This window comes from Coregonus lavaretus (assembly GCF_964263955.1).
Source record: "Coregonus lavaretus genome assembly, chromosome: 5".
Lineage (NCBI taxonomy): Eukaryota > Metazoa > Chordata > Actinopteri > Salmoniformes > Salmonidae > Coregonus > Coregonus lavaretus.
In genome coordinates, this window is record NC_139992.1 from 59547679 (window position 1) to 59566472 (window position 18794).

Consider the following 18794-nt stretch of genomic DNA (forward strand, 5'->3'; position numbering starts at 1 on the left):
ATCCACCTCTACGCAGACGACACCATTTTGTATACATCTGGCCCTTCATTGGACACTGTGTTAACAAACCTCCAAACGAGCTTCAATGCCGTACAACACTCCTTCAGTAGCCTCCAACTGCTCTTAAACTCTAGTAAAACTAAATGCATGCTCTTCAATCGAACGCTGCTGGCACCCGCCCACCCGACTAGAATCACTACTCTCGACGGGTCTGACCTAGAGTATGTGGACAACTACAAATACCTAGGTGTCTGGTTAGACTGTAAACTCTCCTTCCAGACTCACATTAAGAATCTCCAATCCAAAGTTAAATCCAGAATCGGCTTCCTATTTCGCAACAAAGCCTCCTTCACTCATGCTGCCAAACATGCCCTCGTAAAACTGACTATCCTACCGATCCTTGACTTCGGCGATGTCATTTACAAAATAGCCTCCAACACTCTACTCAGCAAATTGGATGTAGTCTATCACAGTGCCATCCGTTTTGTCTCCAAAGCCTCATACACTACCCACCACTGTGACCTGTACGCTCTTGTTGGCTGGTCCTCATTACATGTTCGTCGTCAAACCCACTGGCTCCAGGCCATCTATAAATCACTGCTAGGCAAATCCCCGCCTTATCTTAGCTCATTGGTCACCATAGCAACACCCACCCGTAGTATGCGCTCCAGCAGGTATATCTCACTGGTCATCCCCAAAGCCAACACCTCCTTTGGCCGCCATTCCTTCCAGTTCTCTGCTGCCAATGACTGGAACGAATTGCAAAAATCTCTGAAGCTGGAGACTCTTATCTCCCTCACTAACTTTAAGCATCAGTTGTCAGAGCACCTTACCGATCACTGCACCTGTACACAGCCCATCTGAAATTAGCCCACCCAACTACCTCATCCCTATATTGTTATTTATTTTGCTCATTTGCACCCCAGTATCTCTATTTGCACATAATCTCTTGCACATCTATCATTCCAGTGTTAATACTAATTGTAATTATTTTGCACTATAGCCTATTTATTGCCTTACCTCCATAACTTGCTACATTTGCACACACTGTATATATGTTTTCTGTTGTATTTTTGACTTTATGTTTTGTTTTACCCCATATGTAACTCTGTGTTGTTGTTTTTATCGCACTGCTTTGCTTTATCTTGGCCAGGTCGCAGTTGTAAATGAGAACTTGTTCTCAACTGGCTTACCTGGTTAAATAAAGGTGAAATATATATATTTTTTTGAGCAGTGTATATATGGTATACCGCCCTCTGCTAGGCTTGGGCGGTATACCATATATACACTGCTCAAAAAAATTAAACAACACAATGTAACTCCAAGTCAATCACACTTCTGTGAAATCAAACTGTCCACTTAGGAAGCAACACTGATTGACAATACATTTCACATGCTGTTGTGCAAATGGAATAGACAACAGGTGGAAATTATAGGCAATTAGCAAGACACCCCCAATAAAGGACTGGTTTTGCAAGTGGTGACCCTAGACCACTTCTCAGTTCCTATGCTTCCTGGCTGATGTTTTGGTCACTTTTGAATGCTGGCGGTGCTTTCACTCTAGTGGTAGCATGAGACGGAGTCTACAACCCACACAAGTGGCTCAGGTAGTGCAGCTCATCCAGGATGGCACATCAATGCGAGCTGTGGCAAGAAGGTTTGCTGTGTCTGTCAGCGTAGTGTCCAGAGCATGGAGGCGCTACCAGGAGACAGGCCAGTACATCAGGAGACATGGAGGAGGCCGTAGGAGGGCAACAACCCAGCAGCAGGACTGCTACCTCCGCCTTTGTGCAAGGAGGAGCAGGAGGAGCACTGCCAGAGCCCTGCAAAATGACCTCCAGCAGGCCACAAATGTGCATGTGTCTGCTCAAACGGTCAGAAACAGAATCCATGAGGGTGGTATGAGGGCCCAACGTCCACAGGTGGGGGTTGTGCTTACAGCCCAACACCGTGCAGGACATTTGGCATTTGCCAGAGAACACCAAGATTGGCAAATTCGCCACTGGCGCCCTGTGCTCTTCACAGATGAAAGCAGGTTCACACTGAGCACATGTGACAGACGTGACAGAATCTGGAGACGCCGTGGAGAACGTTCTGCTGCCTGCAACATCCTCCAGCATGACCGGTTTGGCGGTGGGTCAGTCATGGTGTGGGGTGGCATTTCTTTGGGGGTCCGCACAGCCCTCCATGTGCTCGCCAGAGGTAGCCTGACTGCCATTAGGTACCGAGATGAGATCCTCAGACCCCTTGTGAGACCATATGCTGGTGCGGTTGGCCCTGGGTTCCTCCTAATGCAAGACAATGCTAGACCTCATGTGGCTGGAGTGTGTCAGCAGTTCCTGCAAGAGGAAGGCATTGATGCTATGGACTGGCCCGCCCGTTCCCCAGACCTGAATCCAATTGAGCACATCTGGGACATCATGTCTCGCTCCATCCACCAACGCCACGTTGCACCACAGACTGTCCAGGAGTTGGTGGATGCTTTAGTCCAGGTCTGGGAGGAGATCCCTCAGGAGACCATCCGCCACCTCATCAGGAGCATGCCCAGGCATTGTAGGGAGGTCATACAGGCACGTGGAGGCCACACACACTACTGAGCCTCATTTTGACTTGTTTTAAGGACATTACATCAAAGTTGGATCAGCCTGTAGTGTGGTTTTCCACTTTAATTTTGAGGGTGACTCCAAATCCAGACCTCCATGGGTTGATACATTTGATTTCCATTAATCATTTTTGTGTGATTTTGTTGTCAGCACATTCAACTATGTAAAGAAAAAAGTATTTAATAAGATTATTTCATTCATTCAGATCTAGGATGTGTTATTTTAGTGTTCCCTTAATTCTTTTGAGCAGTGTACTAGGCTTGGGCGGTATCCAGATTGTCATACCTTCATACCGACCTTGTGCCTTCCCGGTATATTCGGTAATACCGACACTGAACACAAAGGGCACTATTTTCAAACGCCACTGAGCCTCTGTAATCCGAAGGTTAGCAATGCTAACAAGTATATGTAAATGTGAATGCTAGCTAAATGCTAACGAGTGCATGCAAACATTTTATACAGTCTCTGACAAACTATTTGCAGGACAGACATCCCAGCTCATAAAGTTATAAAAGTAACAAAAAAATGCTACTCACAGTTTGCTTCACACACAAAACAAATATTAGACAGCAAGGCTCTTCATCCAGGAGGGGATTCTCTGCTGTTACCAAGAAAAGCTTGAAGCTATCTAGCTAGATAACTAGTTACTAAGTTAGCAAACCAAATGCACAACTGCAGAGCATTTAGCACATTTTAGACAGTTAACTTAATAGTTAAGATATCTAGCTGGCAAATATTTACTTTTGAATTCCATGCTGTAACTAGATCACCTGGCGCTTGCTGTCTCTTGTTGTTGTGTGCATGTAAACAAACAACGTGACTGGGGACTACTGGTAAGCTTCATAATGAAAAACAATGTGACGGGTGAAATGAAGAACGCAATCTGCATTTTCTCCTAACGTATTGCACAAGTTGACTGCAGGTATTTACTTAAAAAGTAGCTACAAATATTTAATTAACTTCAATGGTATTGAAGGTATTGAGAAAACCAGTGTTTTTTTTGACAAGAAGTTATTGAAAATCATACCGTCTGTATTTTTAAATACCCCGGTATGCAGTATATACTACGCTTGGGCGGTATGCTGTATATACCGTATACAGGGTATTTGGAAATACTGATGGTATGATTTTCAATACTGTACAAAAAAGAAAAAGATCAAGTTTCTTGTTTACAGTAGAGACAATTCCCTCCAGGATCAGGATCCCTGCCTAAAGTTTTTTGATAATTTTTTTTTGGAAAGAAAGCGCCCCTTGTGTGCCGGTACGGTAATACCGTATACCCCAGTATTGTACAGGAACGGTATGTAGGTATGAAAATATCTGGATACCGCCCAGCCCTACCCTCCGCACATACTCACAACGCCCACCTTCTCGACCATGTTTTTTTTCCAAGGTCCCATCTCAAGTGCAGCATGTTTATGCGCATCCTATCTTAGATGTTCTCCATGCATCCTTGAACCCATCGACAATACCTTTGGCATGCACTTTGGATCTCACACCAAACTTAGATAATTGAGGGACAGGTGAGGTTACGGTTCCTGCAGCACTTCGTGAAATGGCACCGAGGTGTGTCAGCATCACCCATTTTTGATGCAGTGAACTAACGCTGGGTCTCCAGAGGACAGTCACGCTAATGAAATCCAACTGAATTAGAGCGTTTTTTATGGAACTCAGGTCCATGTAGGTCATTAAAAATAGCTGTGCAGAAGGGGAGCAGTGGGAGGGGGAGAAAGAGATTATTTCTCTCTGTCGCTCTTCTCCGGCCCAGTTAGATGTGGCGTTTGTACTAAGTAGCAGCCATTAAGAGACTTGTTTATGTTATCATACCTGCTGTGTGATGCAGGTTTTGTTGGATAGGTGTTGTTACAATACCAGAATTTTTACTTGATACTCGATACCAAAACGATACCACGGCAAAAAAAGCGTATTAGCCAGTCACAGAATGGCACATGATCCAGACAAATCTTTTGAGTTCAATATCATTACCTTTTTGAGATTTTTAAATGTATGCATTAAATAATCAATTATACAATAAATTTGTCTTCATGTTTTTATGGAGTTAGATTGGTAAAAAGCAATGGTAATTCTTTATTTGAATGGTAAATCTCTAGTCTATTGATAAACTGGGTAAATCAAGATGTAGCCTAGGCCTATTCATAATGCAGGTGAATGCATACTCAATGGGAGTGTGTGCATGCATTATTGAGCTTGTTCTGGCTGATTTCATGGGGCTACAGATGACAACCAATCTGTTTCCCTTCCATTTGGGACTTATTTTATTGAACTGATCAACAAAATTTGCATAGAAAATGCAATCTCTTTTTTTAGTGTGCGCCGTCTCTTTAAAACCCATGATGTCATTCACCCACAGAGTCAGTTCGAGGCTCAAGCACTAAGGTATAATAAGAACTGGAGCATGCGTCCAAGATGTCCGACCATCGTTTAAGATAATCTACTCACGTTCGCATACGCCGATTCATGGACTGTCTATATCCAGGTTGCATTCGGTTTATGCAGACCAACATCACATGCGCAGACATTGGATGAATTTAAACCGTTAATATCTGAGAAGGGGGAAGCTACATCCTAATATGGCGACCGGAGTATGGGCGAGTAGGTGGGTCGAAATGAAAGTAGTGGGCATGTGGAAAGGAGTGGGTGTGTCAAGTGCTCTGCTATAGGTTACAGTTTTGATTGAGCAGTGGGTTTTTTTCTTTCAGTTTCTTGCCACGCAACTACCGTACATTTAGCTAGCGTATCGTCAGAGTTTGGACTTAGTCGAATTTCACTGTTAGTTTTTCACAAATAATTGTATGTTTTGTTATAAAATTGACGATTGTTAATTTTTCGGATTAAAAGTTTGATGTTATACTGTTACTTCATGCATTGTATGCATGTGTTTACTGTGACTGTCACCCCGATATTGGCTATTAGGTAGCTACTTCCCACGCCGTTGCCTGACAGTAGTGCTTGTCAAGTGGGAACGAAAGGCACTGTGTCCCGGTGTTGCCGTTCATGCCCTCTCCATTGAGAAGTAGACTGTAGGCTATGTATCAAAGTGACATCTAGATATTAGTAATTTTTTGTATAGGCTGCTATCCTACTTTAAATAAAATTGTCTGAGAGAAGAAAATGCCACGTTAGCTACCAAGACACGACCGTGATACCCAGTAGGAAGCACTTCGAATCGGCAGGCAGGCCGATACAACACCGGTGCACTGGTCGGCGGCTTATCGACTCGTCGTGCAGCCCAATCAGCAACGCAAAACTTCTTGATTGGCAACAAATCTGCCCAATTAGTTGTTTCGCTTTCCATACACCCACTCCTTTCGACACACCCACTCGCGTACTCCGGTCACCATATTGGGCTGCAGCTACCCATACTTGTAATATCTTCGGCTGTGAGTGATGGAAAAAGAATTGGCCTCAGCAACAATTATTTTAATAATTCACTGGATGTTTTGTGCACAAAGGTGATGACTAAAGGGTCTTATTAGGAGTTTTCTAATCTGACTTGTCTATATGGCCGTCTATGGCCGTCTATGGAAATTGTCTTTCTGGGCGAGAAGGGTCTATCTGCAGACTGTGTTTACTACATGCCACTACGCGTCACTTACTACAGGCCGTGCCCACTGCCATTAAGGCTGCTAGCTAGCTAGGACACCGGCAGGCGGGGGCGAAGGACACTGTGTACTGGTGTCCCCTACCTAGCTAGCAGCCTCCTTCTTCGTTGGGGTTTTTCGACAGTTGGCATCCACCGTTGGTGCATTACCGTCATCTACTGTGCTGGAGTGTGGGCCAGAGACAGTGCCAGCAGCCTCATTCGTAATGGGCGCGGCATGTAGTAACTGCAGTCTGCAGATAGACATTGTTCTGGGCCGGACGTCAGTTAAACTGCAGTACCGACGCCAAAGTGTAGGAGCATTTGAAGCTGTGCTTCTAGACCAAAACCCTGGACCCTTGGGCTGGAGCAAAGATGATCTTGACTGGGAGAGACGTGAGTCGGGGGAAACTAAGTGAATGAATAAAGCTTTTGGTGACAATCAGCTTTGAAATCAGCAATATTTTGCATTGTATCACAAACAAGATGCTAGGGTAGTGAATTGATTTTAGCTTCAGCTGTAAGCTAGAAAGGAAAGTTGGCCTACAAAGCTGGAACCGGTATCTTATTGCATTGTAAAGTGATCTAGCCTGTAATGGACATTGTTTTGCAAACATGAATTAAAGCTGCAATATGTAACTTTTTGGGCGACCCAACCAAATTCACATAGAAATATCAGTTATAGATCTGTCATTCCCATTGAAAGCAAGTCTAAGAAGCGTTAGATCTGTTCTATGTGCGCTATGTCAATGCTTCCCATTTTTGTGTCTTTTACTTTCGATTTTGTACACCAGCTGAAAATACAATATTTATGGAAAATATATTTTACAACAGTTTAGATACAATGATTCTCTACACTATACGGCAAACTATTAGAATTTTAGCAACCAGGAAATGGCGGAGCGATAGTGCATAGTGCACCTTTTAACAGTTTCAACATTTCTACATGCCATGTTGCATTAATGAAGTATTTTTGTTTATTTTTTATTATTAAAATGTTTTTCCAAAAATTGCCCCTATGGAAAAAGGATAGGAGCAGGATAATGCATATGACCGGAGCAGGTATTTGATCCATACAAATCAAATAAATGGAAACAAGGTTCACTAATAAGAAGTACAAAATGGCAAATTAGTACTAAAGACCATCTACCAAGTATGCAGCTATGACCATATAAAAAATATCCATAATTATATACAGTGCCTTCAGAAAGTATTCACACCCCTTGATTTTTTCCACATTTTGTTGTTACAAAGTGGAATTAAAATGGATTTAATTGTCATTTTATATCAACAAACTACACAAAATACTCATGTTAAAGTGGAAGAAAATTTCTAACATAAAAAAAGGGAAAATAACACTAATATATCAAGATTAGATCATTATTCAACCCCCTGAGTCAATACATGTTAGAATCACCTTTGGCAGCGATTACAGCAGAGTCTTTCTGGGTAAGTCTCTTTGCACACCTAGATTGTACAATATTTGCACATTGTTCTTTAAATTCTTCAAGCTCTGTCAAGGTGGTTGTTGATCATTGCCAGACAGCCAGTCTTGCTATAGATTCTCAAGCCTATTTTAAGTCAAAACTGTAACTAGGCCACTCAGGAACATTCAATGTCATCTTGGTAAGCAACGACAGTGCATATTTGGCCTTGTGTTTTAGGTTATTGTCCTGCTGAAAGGTGAATTTGTCTCCCAGTGTCTGTTGGAAAGTAGACTGAACCAGGTTTTCCTCTAGGATTTTGCCTGCGCTTAGCTATTCTGTTTGTTTTTATTCTAAAAGACTCCCTAGTCCTTGCAGATCACCATAATACCCATAACATGATGCAGCCACCACCATGCTTGAAAATATGAAGTGGTACTCAGTGCTGTGTTGGATTTGTCCCAATAACACTTTGTATTCAGGACATAAAGTTTGTTTCTTAGGCACATTTTTTTGCAGTTTTACATTAGTAACTTATTGCAAACAGGATGCATGTTTTGGAATATTTTTATTCTGTACAGGCTTCCTTCTTTTCACTCTGTCAATTACATTTACATTTTAGTCATTTAGCAGACGCTCTTATCCAGAGCGACTTACAGTTAGTTTATTTTTTTTCATACTGGCCCCCCTTGGGAATCGAACCCACAACCCTGGCGTTGCAAACGCCATGCTCTACCAACCGAGCTACATCCCTGCCGGCCATTCCCTCCCCTACCCTAGACGATGCTGGGCCAATTGTGCGCCGCCCCATGGGTCTCCCGGTCACGGCCGGCTACGACAGAGCCTGGATTCGAACCAGGATCTCTAGTGGCACAGCTAGCACTGCGATTAGGTTAGTATTGTGGAGTAAGTACAATGTTATTGATCCATCCTCAATTTTCTCCTATCACAGCCATTAAACTCTAACTATTTTAAAATCACCATTGTCCTCATGGTGAAATCGGGGAGCGGTTTCCTTCCTCACCGGCAACTGAGTTAGGAAGGATGCCTGTATCTTTGTAGTGACTGGGTGTATTGATACACCATCCAAAGTGTAATTAATAACTTCACCATGCTCAAAGTGATATTCATTGTCTGAACCCTGTCTCTTTGGAGCCAGAGACAGCAGGGGGTCAAACTGTAAAACCAAGTTCCTACACAATGGATTTTATCAAACAAAACTATGCTACATTTTATCTCTGGGACCCTCAGGATGACAAATCAGAGCAAGATTACTGAATGTAAGTACGTTATTTACCTTCAGAGGTGAATGTACCAGTTGCCGTGACAAGTGTTTTGTTGTGCACTATCCTCAAACAATAGCATGGTATTTTTTAGCTGTAAAAGCTACTCTGTATTGGACACTGCAGTTAGATTAAGAATGTAAGCTTTCTGCCCATATAAGACATGTCTATGTCCCGGAAAGTTGGCTGTTGTTTACAACTCCATTCTAGTCACATATCGCATATTGAGCAGCAATCCTGTAGAGCAGTGGTTCGCAAACTTTTTATAGTCCCGTACCCCCTCTAGCACCAGGGTCACCGCACTCTCAAATGTTGTTTTTTGACACCATTGGAAGCCTGCCACACACACACTATACGATACATTTATTAAACATAAGAATGAGTGTGAGTTTTTGTCCCCACACGGCTCGTGGGAAGTGACGAAGAGCTCTTACAGGACCAGGGCAAAATAATAATACACTGCTCAAAAAAATAAAGGGAACACTTAAACAACACAAAGTAACTCCAAGTCAATCACACTTCTGTGAAATCAAACTGTCCACTTAGGAAGCAACACTGATTGACAATAAATGTCACATGCTGTTGTGCAAATGGAATAGACAACAGGTGGAAATTATAGGCAATTAGCAAGACACCCCCAATAAAGAACTGGTTTTGCAGGTGGTGACCACAGACCACTTCTCAGTTCCTATGCTTCCTGGCTGATGTTTTGGTCACTTTTGAATGCTGGCGGTGCTTTCACTCTAGTGGTAGCATGAGACGGAGTCTACAACCCACACAAGTGGCTCAGGTAGTGCAGCTCATCCAGGATGGCACATCAATGCGAGCTGTGGCAAGAAGGTTTGCTGTGTCTGTCAGCGTAGTGTCCAGAGCATGGAGGCGCTACCAGGAGACAGGCCAGTACATCAGGAGACGTGGAGGAGGCCGTAGGAGGGCAACAACCCAGCAGCAGGACAGCTACCTCCGCCTTTGTGCAAGGAGGAGCAGGAGGAGCACTGCCAGAGCCCTGCAAAATGACCTCCAGCAGGCCACAAATGTGCATGTGTCTGCTCAAATGGTCAGAAACAGACTCCATGAGGGTGGTATGAGGGCCCGACGTCCACAGGTGGGGGTTGTGCTTACAGCCCAACACCGTGCAGGACGTTTGGCATTTGCCAGAGAACACCAAGATTGGCAAATTCGCCACTGGCGCCCTGTGCTCTTCACAGATGAAAGCAGGTTCACACTGAGCACATGTGACAGACGTGACAGAGTCTGGAGACGCCGTGGAGAACGTTCTGCTGCCTGCAACATCCTCCATGACCGGTTTGGCGGTGGGTCAGTCATGTTGTGGGGTGGCATTTCTTTGGGGGGCCGCACAGCCCTCCATGTGCTCGCCAGAGGTAGCCTGACTGCCATTAGGTACCAAGATGAGATCCTCAGACCCCTTGTGAGACCATATGCTGGTGCGGTTGGCCCTGGGTTCCTCCTAATGCAAGACAATGCTAGACCTCATGTGGCTGGAGTGTGTCAGCAGTTCCTGCAAGAGAAAGGCATTGATGCTATGGACTGGCCCGCCCGTTCCCCAGACCTGAATCCAATTGAGCACATCTGGGACATCATGTCTCGCTCCATCCACCAACGCCACGTTGCACCACAGACTGTCCAGGAGTTGGCGGATGCTTTAGTCCAGGTCTGGGAGGAGATCCCTCAGGAGACCATCCGCCACCTCATCAGGAGCATGCCCAGGCGTTGTAGGGAGGTCATACAGGCACGTGGAGGCCACACACACTACTGAGCCTCATTTTGACTTGTTTTAAGGACATTACATCAAAGTTGGATCAGCCTGTAGTGTGGTTTTCCACTTTAATTTTGAGGGTGACTCCAAATCCAGACCTCCATGGGTTGATACATTTGATTTCCATTGATAATTTTTGTGTGATTTTGTTGTCAGCACATTCAACTATGTAAAGAAAAAAGTATTTAATAAGATTATTTCATTCATTCAGATCTAGGATGTGTTATTTTAGTGTTCCCTTTATTTTTTTGAGCAGTGTATAATAATAATCAATAACTTTGCTCTTTATTTAGCCATCTTACATATAAAACCTTATTTGTTCATCAACAATTGTGAATAACTCACCACAGGTTAATGAGAAGGGTGTGCTTGAAAGGATGCACATAACTCTGCAATGTTGGGTTGTATTGGAGAGAGTCTTAAATAATTTTCCACACATAGTCTGTGCCTTTATTTAGTTTTCATGCTAGTGAGGGCCGAGAATCCACTCTCACATAGGTACGTGGTTGCAAAGGGCATCAGTGTCTTAACAGCGCGATTTGCCAAGGCAGGATACTCTGACCGCAGCCCTATCCAGAAATCTGGCAGTGGCTTCTGATTTGAATTCAATTTTCACCCAGATAGGCCAGTCGTGTGAGAAACTCGTCATCATGCAAGCAGTCAGACAAATGAAAACTATGTCAGTAAAGAAAACTTTAAGCTCGTCTCTCAATAAAAACAAAACGTGTCAATTCTTTGCCCCTTGATAACCAGTGCACTTCTGTACGTTGTAAAAACATTACATGGTCGCTGCCCATATCATTGCATAATGCAGAAAATACACAAGAGTTCAGGGGCCTTGCTTTAACAAAGTTAACCATTTTCACTGTAGTGTCCAAAACGTCTTTCAATCTGTCAGGCATTCCCTTGGTAGCAAGAGCCTCTCGGTGGATGCTGCAGTGTACCCAAGTGGCATCAGGAGCAACTGCTTGCACGCGCGTTACCACTCCACTATGTCTCCCTGTCATGGCTTTTGCACCATCAGTACAGATACCAACACCTCTTGACCACCAAAGTCCATTTGATGTCACAAAGCTGTCCAGTACTTTAGAAATATCCTCTCCTGTTGTCCTGGTTTCCAGTGGTTTGCAGAAGAGGATGTCTTCCTTAATTTACCCCACATAAACGTAACGGACATATACCAGGAGCTGTGCCAGGCCCGCCACGGCTGTTGACTCATACAGCTGTAATGCATAGATTTCACTGGCTTGTATGCAAAGCAGTAATTGTTTCAAAACATCTCCTGCCATGTCACTGATGCATCGTGAAACAGTGTTGTTTAATGAAGGCATTGTCTATAGTTTTTTTGGCCTTTTGCCCCCAGCATTGTCCCAACCATATCCGCGACAGCAGGAAGAATTAAGTCCTCCACAATAGTATGGGGCTTGCCTGTCCTAGCTACTCGGTAGCTCACCATATAAGACGCTTCTAGCCCCTTTTTATTAATGGTATCTGTTGCTTTTATAGATGTCTTACTTCTCGAAAGTCATCTTAATTCTCGCTCAAAAAACTCCAGTGGCTTATTTTTCAAATTGGCATGTTTCGTATCTAAATGTCTGCGCAAGAGGGAAGGTTTCATGGAGTTGTACTTTTGCACATATAACACACTGTGGCTGAGGAAAGGCACTACTCCCAATATAAGTGAATCCCAAATCAATGTAGTTCTCATCATATTTACCCCTCTTCGATAATCCAACGTCCCTGTCTGTTGTTCGGTGCTTTCCTGGGTAAGGGGGCAGTAGCTCTTCGGCTGAATCAGATTCACAACTGTCAGTGTCCATGCTAGCTGGGCTAGCAACAAATGTAGAATTACTGATGCTAGCATTGGATGTGCTCGTGGAAGCAGACCAACTTGTGTCGTCGACAGGTGCAGGTGTAGTACTGCTGGTAGTAGCAGTACTACAAGTAGAGCTGGTATGTGTCTCTATGGACGCGGGCCTTACTTTTTATAACCATTTATCAATTTTCGAGCAAACGGAATGAGCAGCAGCTACGTTTGGCTACATACGGACCGTTAGTGGAATTACCGCGAGAGAGTAACGGTTAATGTGATTGGATGTTAATTATTTGACTAGGCTACCTGTATTTGACATTGTGTTGTTATTTCGCTGAACAGTAGATGGTTTAATTTTGTTTTTGGCAGTGAAACGAGGCTACTCAGGCGAGAAAAAAACATCACCCAAATGTATAGCCCCGTTGGAAAATCTAAATGGACTGTTTGAAAATGTGAATCACATTTTTATTTGGCGTACCCCCGACGTCATTGCGCGTACCTCTGGGGGTAGAGGTTATAATCAAGTGGTGATGCAGCCCAGACTCTCAGTGAGTGCATTGGTTCCTTAGGACAGGCTAGAGCTAGCAATGAGTGGAGCAGGGATGGTGCCCTCACACTAGAAGGGGACATCAGCCGCGCTGATAAACAGACTTGATCCTCTCTCAACCAGTAGAAAGCAGACACATTTTACAGAATTACCGAAAGTAACAAATTCTAGTACCGAGTTTGTTCTAGTATCAAAAAAGTACAAACGTTTCAGTATACTGTGCAACACTAGTGTCTGTGGGTCTACATTGTTTTTGCATAAAACGTGAAACCCTAATAGAAAGATGGGGTGGGAGACTACTGTTAGCATGTTGTTCTCTCTAAATAGTATAGGAAAGGGTGTGTTAGTGTGACTGGTTGCGAGACCTGACCACTGTATGTGTCAGCTTTCTAACTTCCTTCTAATGGTTACAGTACTTGAATAAACAATGGTTTTCTGCCAGCAGGACCAAGAAACAAGTGTTCGGCAAAATGATACTTGGGGGAGTGAAGTGCAAGTATAGTTTATTTTCATTTTATTTTATAATTTTTTTTGGGGGGGGGTCGAGGTGAGGAGGGGGATTATTTAAGATACTCTTTGAAGAGGTAGGGTTTCAGGTGCTTTCGGAAGATGGGACTCTGCTCTCCTAGCTTCAGGGGGAAGCTGGTTCCACCATTGGGGTGCCAGTACAGAGAAGAGCTTGGACTGGTCTGACATGGTAGAACTTGGGAAGGTTGAAAACCAGGCGGGCTGCAGCGTTCTGGATAAGTTGCAGGGGTTTGCTGGCACAAAAGGGGAGCCCAGCCAACAGCGAGTTGCAGTAGTCCAGACGGGAGATGACAAGTGCCTGGATTACTACCTGCGCCGCTTCTTGTGTGAGGTTAGGGTCGTACTCTACGGATGTTGTAGAGCATGAACCTGCAGGAGCGAGTTACTGCCTTGATGTTTGCAGAGAATGACAGGGTGTTGTCCAGGGTCACGCCAAGATTCTTTGCACTCTGGGAGTTGGCAACTGTGATGGAGAGGTCTTTGAGGAGGCAGGCTTCCCTGGGAGGAAGAGCAGCTCCGTCTTGTTGAGCTTGAGGTGGTGGGCCAACAACCAAGCTGAGATATCTGCCAGGCACGCAGAGATCCGTGTCGCCACCTGGGTGTCAGAAAGGGGGGGAGGAGAAAAGTAGTTGTGCCATCTGCATAGCAATGATAGGTGAGACCATGTGAGGATATGACGGAGCCGAGTGACTTGGTGTAGAGAGAGAAGGGCCAAGAACAGAGTCCTGGGGGACACCAGTAGTGAGAGTACATGCTGCACACACAGATCCTCTCCACGTCACCTGGTAGGACCGGCCTGCCAGGTAGAATGCAATCCAAGAGTGTGCAGAGCCTGAGACGCCCAGCCTTGAGAGGGTGGAGAGGAGGATTTGATGGTACACAGTGTCGAAGGCAGCAGATAGCTCTAGGAGGATGAGAACAGAGAGGAGAGTGAGTCTGCTTTGGCAGTGCAGAGAGCCTCCTTTACACAGAGAAAAGAGTGACCTGTCTTGAAGCCTGACTGGTTAGGGTCAAAAAGATCGTTCTGAGAGAGATAACGAGAGTGGATCAGTGTTTTGGAAAGAAAAGGGATACATGTCTATAGTTTTTGACAGAAGTGTTTATTTTTTTATGTGATTGTACCCCATTTTCTCCCCAATTTCATGATATCCAACTGGTAGTTACGATCTTGTCTTCTCACTGCAACTCCCCAACAGGCTTGGGAGAGGTGAAGGTCAAGTCATGAGTCCTCCGAAACGTGACCCGCCAAGCCGCACTGCTTCTTAACACCTGCTCGCTCAACTGAGGATTGAATTCAGCTTTCAGGTGCCTGGCCCGCCACAAGGAGTCGCTAGAGTGCGATGAGCAAAGGAAAGCCCCCCGGCCAAACCCTCCCCTAACCCGGACAACGCTGGGCCAATTGTGCACCGCCCTATGGGACTACCGGTCACGGCCGGCTGTGACACAGCCTGGGATCAAACCCCAGCCTGTAGTGATGTCTCAACACTGCGATGCAGTGCCTTAGACTGCTGCGCCACTTGGGAGGCCATGAGTGTTGGTTTCTTGAGGGCAGTGGTCAAGGATGAGCTGATGACGGAAGTGAGGAATGGTAGAAGGTCTCCAGAGATGGTCTGGAGGAGGGGATGGGGTCGAGCGGGCTGGTTGTCGGGTGGCCAGACCTTACTAGTCGCAGGATTTCATCTGGAGAATGAGGGGAGAAAGAGGTCGAGGCGCAGCCCTGTTCTGTAAGCTCGCAATGAGTCCCTCTGCCACGGAGCAGGAGGGGAGGGCCGAGCCGGCCGGGAGGAAAGGGGACAGTGCGAGTCATAGGATGCGGAAAGGGAGGAGAGTAGGGACGAAGAGGCAGAATCAGGAGGCAGGAGGGAGAGATATATAAGAAAAGAGTAGTGGGAGAGAGAGAGAAGATTGCGACGGCACATGACCATCTGGGTAGGGGCTGAGTGTCTAGGGTTGGAGGAAAGGGAGACAGAAAAGGAAAGAAAGTAGTGATCAGAGACCTGGAGGGGGGCTTGCAGTGAGATTAGAAGGCAAACAGCCTTTAGTGAAGATGAGGTCAAGCGTATTGCCTGCCTTGTGAGTTGGAAGGGATTGGGAACGGGTGAGGTCAAGAGACAAGGAGGGGCAAGAGTTGGAAAGAAATTAATCGAAGGCAGACATCAGGAGGTTGAAGTCGCCAAGTACGAAGAGCGATGAGCCATTGTCAGGAAATAAGCTTGTCAAGCTAATTGAGGAACTCTCCAAGGGCACCTGGTAGGCGATAGATGACAACATTAAGCTTGAGTTGAAGTGTCAGTGACAGCATGACATTCAAATGTGGAGATGGACAGGTGAGAGAGTGAGAAAATAGAAGATCTCCAGTTATAAGAAATGAGTAGCCCAGTGCCACCACCGCGATGACCAGATGCGGTAGTCAGATGAAGAGAGAGCAGCTGCTGTAGCAGTGTTCTCTGGGGTGATCCATGTCTCCATCAGGGCCAAAAAGAGCAGCAAGGGACCGAAGGGCAGCAGAGGTTGAAATGAATTCTGCGTTCTTAACCGTAGATCGGCAGTTCCAAACGCTGCCAGAGACCAGGAATTCCACATTGGTTGTGCACGCAGGGTACACTAAATTTAGAAGGGTTGCAGGTTAAGGGGTGGGGAGCGTCTGTAAAGCCTACAGGGAGAGGAGCGAACAGGTATAGAAAACACAGATAAGTTGCCAAAGCTGCAAATGAGAGAGTGGTGTGGAGCCTTCCTTGAAGAACTCTGCAGAATAACTCTGCAGAACCGTCTTTGTTTCAGCAACGGTCTCAGTTTTGCCAACGAGATAGCTACTGACACGAGCACCACAGCTGCCGTTCTTGAAATCCTTGTGCTGCCGCTGTGAAACCAGGGGAGACTGTACTAATTGCTGATTGCCTAAGAGATGAGAAACCACTCCCCCTCCAATAGAGCCAATGATTACCAAAACAAGTCACAAATTGCTCTGCCCCTTAATCCTGGTTGATGTGTCAACAATCATCTGCAAGTTATGAGCAGTCAGCAGTTCACACACCAAGTAGGATGCTGGGAAGACAAGCAGCACTTAAAGGAGATGGCCCTAGCAATTAAAAAGACAGTACTAGAAAACTGATAGACAAAAATTATACTTATTACTCCTGGAGATATCAGGAGTCCTCTAGCAATAGAAAGACTCTAGACCCGCACTTAAACACACCAAGTATAATGCTATAGGTCTACACAGAATATATCAACTAGATGTTAACCAACATGTTTCACATTTACATTTTAGTAATTTAGCAGACACTCTTATCCAGAGCGACTTAGTTAGTGCATTCATCTTAAGATGGCTAGGTGATACAACTACATACACTGCATGACCAAAAGTATGTGAACACCTGCTTGTCGAACATCTCATTCCAAAATCATGGACATTAATATGGAGTTTGTCCCCCATTTTCTGCTATAACAGCTTGGCATTGCGCATGGTGATCTTAGGCTTGTGTGCGGCTGGTGATCAAAAACTTGTCCGGGACAGCTAAATTGTGGTCAAAATCATGTAGTGTACACCCCACACATTTTTTTTTTTTTTATATCGCCCCTTCCAGTAATAACGTATACCCCGGTATGGTACAGAAACTGTATGAAAAGCGGGATACCGCCCAACCCTAAATACCTACAGTATAGCTTACTGGAGATTGGAGAATGCCAAAGAGGAAGAGATCCACCAATCTTCTTCCTTGAACTGAGCGCGCACGCACACACACAGACATAACACACTCCCACACTCTGCTTTAGAATTACAAGTACACTGACCAATGATTAACTGAGGGACCAACAATTAAACCATAAAAAAAACATAAAAATAGTCAGTACTATTCAATTAATGACCACCAATGATCTGAATGAATACCTTCTAGCCACTTAGCATCGCTACCGGTTGTTCATGGAGGTTTACCACTTTCCCAGAAGTGGGTCTCTCTTGGCAGGCACTAGGCAGCTTTCCACTTCTCTGGAAAATGATTCTGTGCCAGACGCTTCCAAGCGCAGACTAAGGCGGATGGGCTTGTCAGAGTCCTATTTAAACCCCCTGAGCTGACATTTACACATCCGCTAACTACTACTACGTCATCCACCTTTCCTCAATTGGACTCTGTGTCCTCTGCCAGTGGTGTATGCTGGTACAGAAACAAAGGCCCCGTTCGAATCCTATCGTAAATGCATCCTGCTTCCTTACAGTAATCCCTGATCTCACACGGTTGAATAGGTGAAGGCAGGGCTAGCTTTCATCTATCTAAACATGTGAGATCAGTGATTACGTCAAGGAAACGGAAAGGCAGAACTAATTTCAACAGGGCCTAAATCTGCAGTGTGGAGTTGACAGTTCAAGGCAGTGGAGCGTAAACTGGTCTGGTATGTGTCACAACGACAGGGAGTTCTCTTTCACTCTGGCCTGTATGTCACACCCATAAAAAATTATGCTAACAAAATAAATAAGGAGGACCTTTTAAACACATTGAAATGTATATATAAAATGCAGGGCATAAGTAATATATTTCTGTTTCAGTGTATGTGGGAGTGTGTTTTTGTGTGTACCAGACTGTTGCTTTGTGGGGTTTTTCCTGTTACTTGGGCAAATGGGCCGGAGTTGGGGAAACGCAGAAGGGCGAGGGAGGAGGGGTTACAGCACTCTGTGCATGTCTAGCTTGCACAGTGACCCCGCCTAGAGGCAACATGTCCCTGGCCACATTCTGACAGCCTCAGGGGCAGGAAGGAAGTGCTTACTCACTCTCTCTTACACACACGCAGACTCCTCTCTCTCTCTCTCTCTCTCTCTCTCTCTCTCTCTCTCTCTCTCTCTCTCTCTCTCTCTCTCTCTCTCTCTCTCTCTCTCTCTCTGTCACTCTCTCACCCTCTGAGACAGAGCCTTTTAAGGAAAAAGCCCTACTCTCACTCAAGTGGAGCCAAGTCAACACACACAAGTACACACTGCTTGCGTAAACACACACACAGACACACAAACATAAAGCATGGCCACACCCAAAGTAATGCTTTCACGTACATATACAAACAGGAATACACAATATAAATGTGGAGGACTGCATATAGATTTTTTAAAATCAAGGGTTTCATGTAGGGCTGTGATGGTCATGGGATGACGGTAATTGGCCAGCCAAATGGCCGAGGTCTCCGTAATAATCGTTCAAATCGATTTTCTCCTCTCATCTGCTCCTGACTG

General features: G+C 45.0%; 1 protein-coding gene across 8 annotated transcripts in view; it reads left to right on the forward strand.

Annotated features, from left to right (window-relative positions):
- The window catches only part of lrrfip1a (leucine rich repeat (in FLII) interacting protein 1a), an 89595-nt gene that overhangs the window by 23789 nt on the left and 47012 nt on the right, over positions 1-18794 (forward strand). The gene's annotated exons all lie outside the window — the stretch shown is intronic.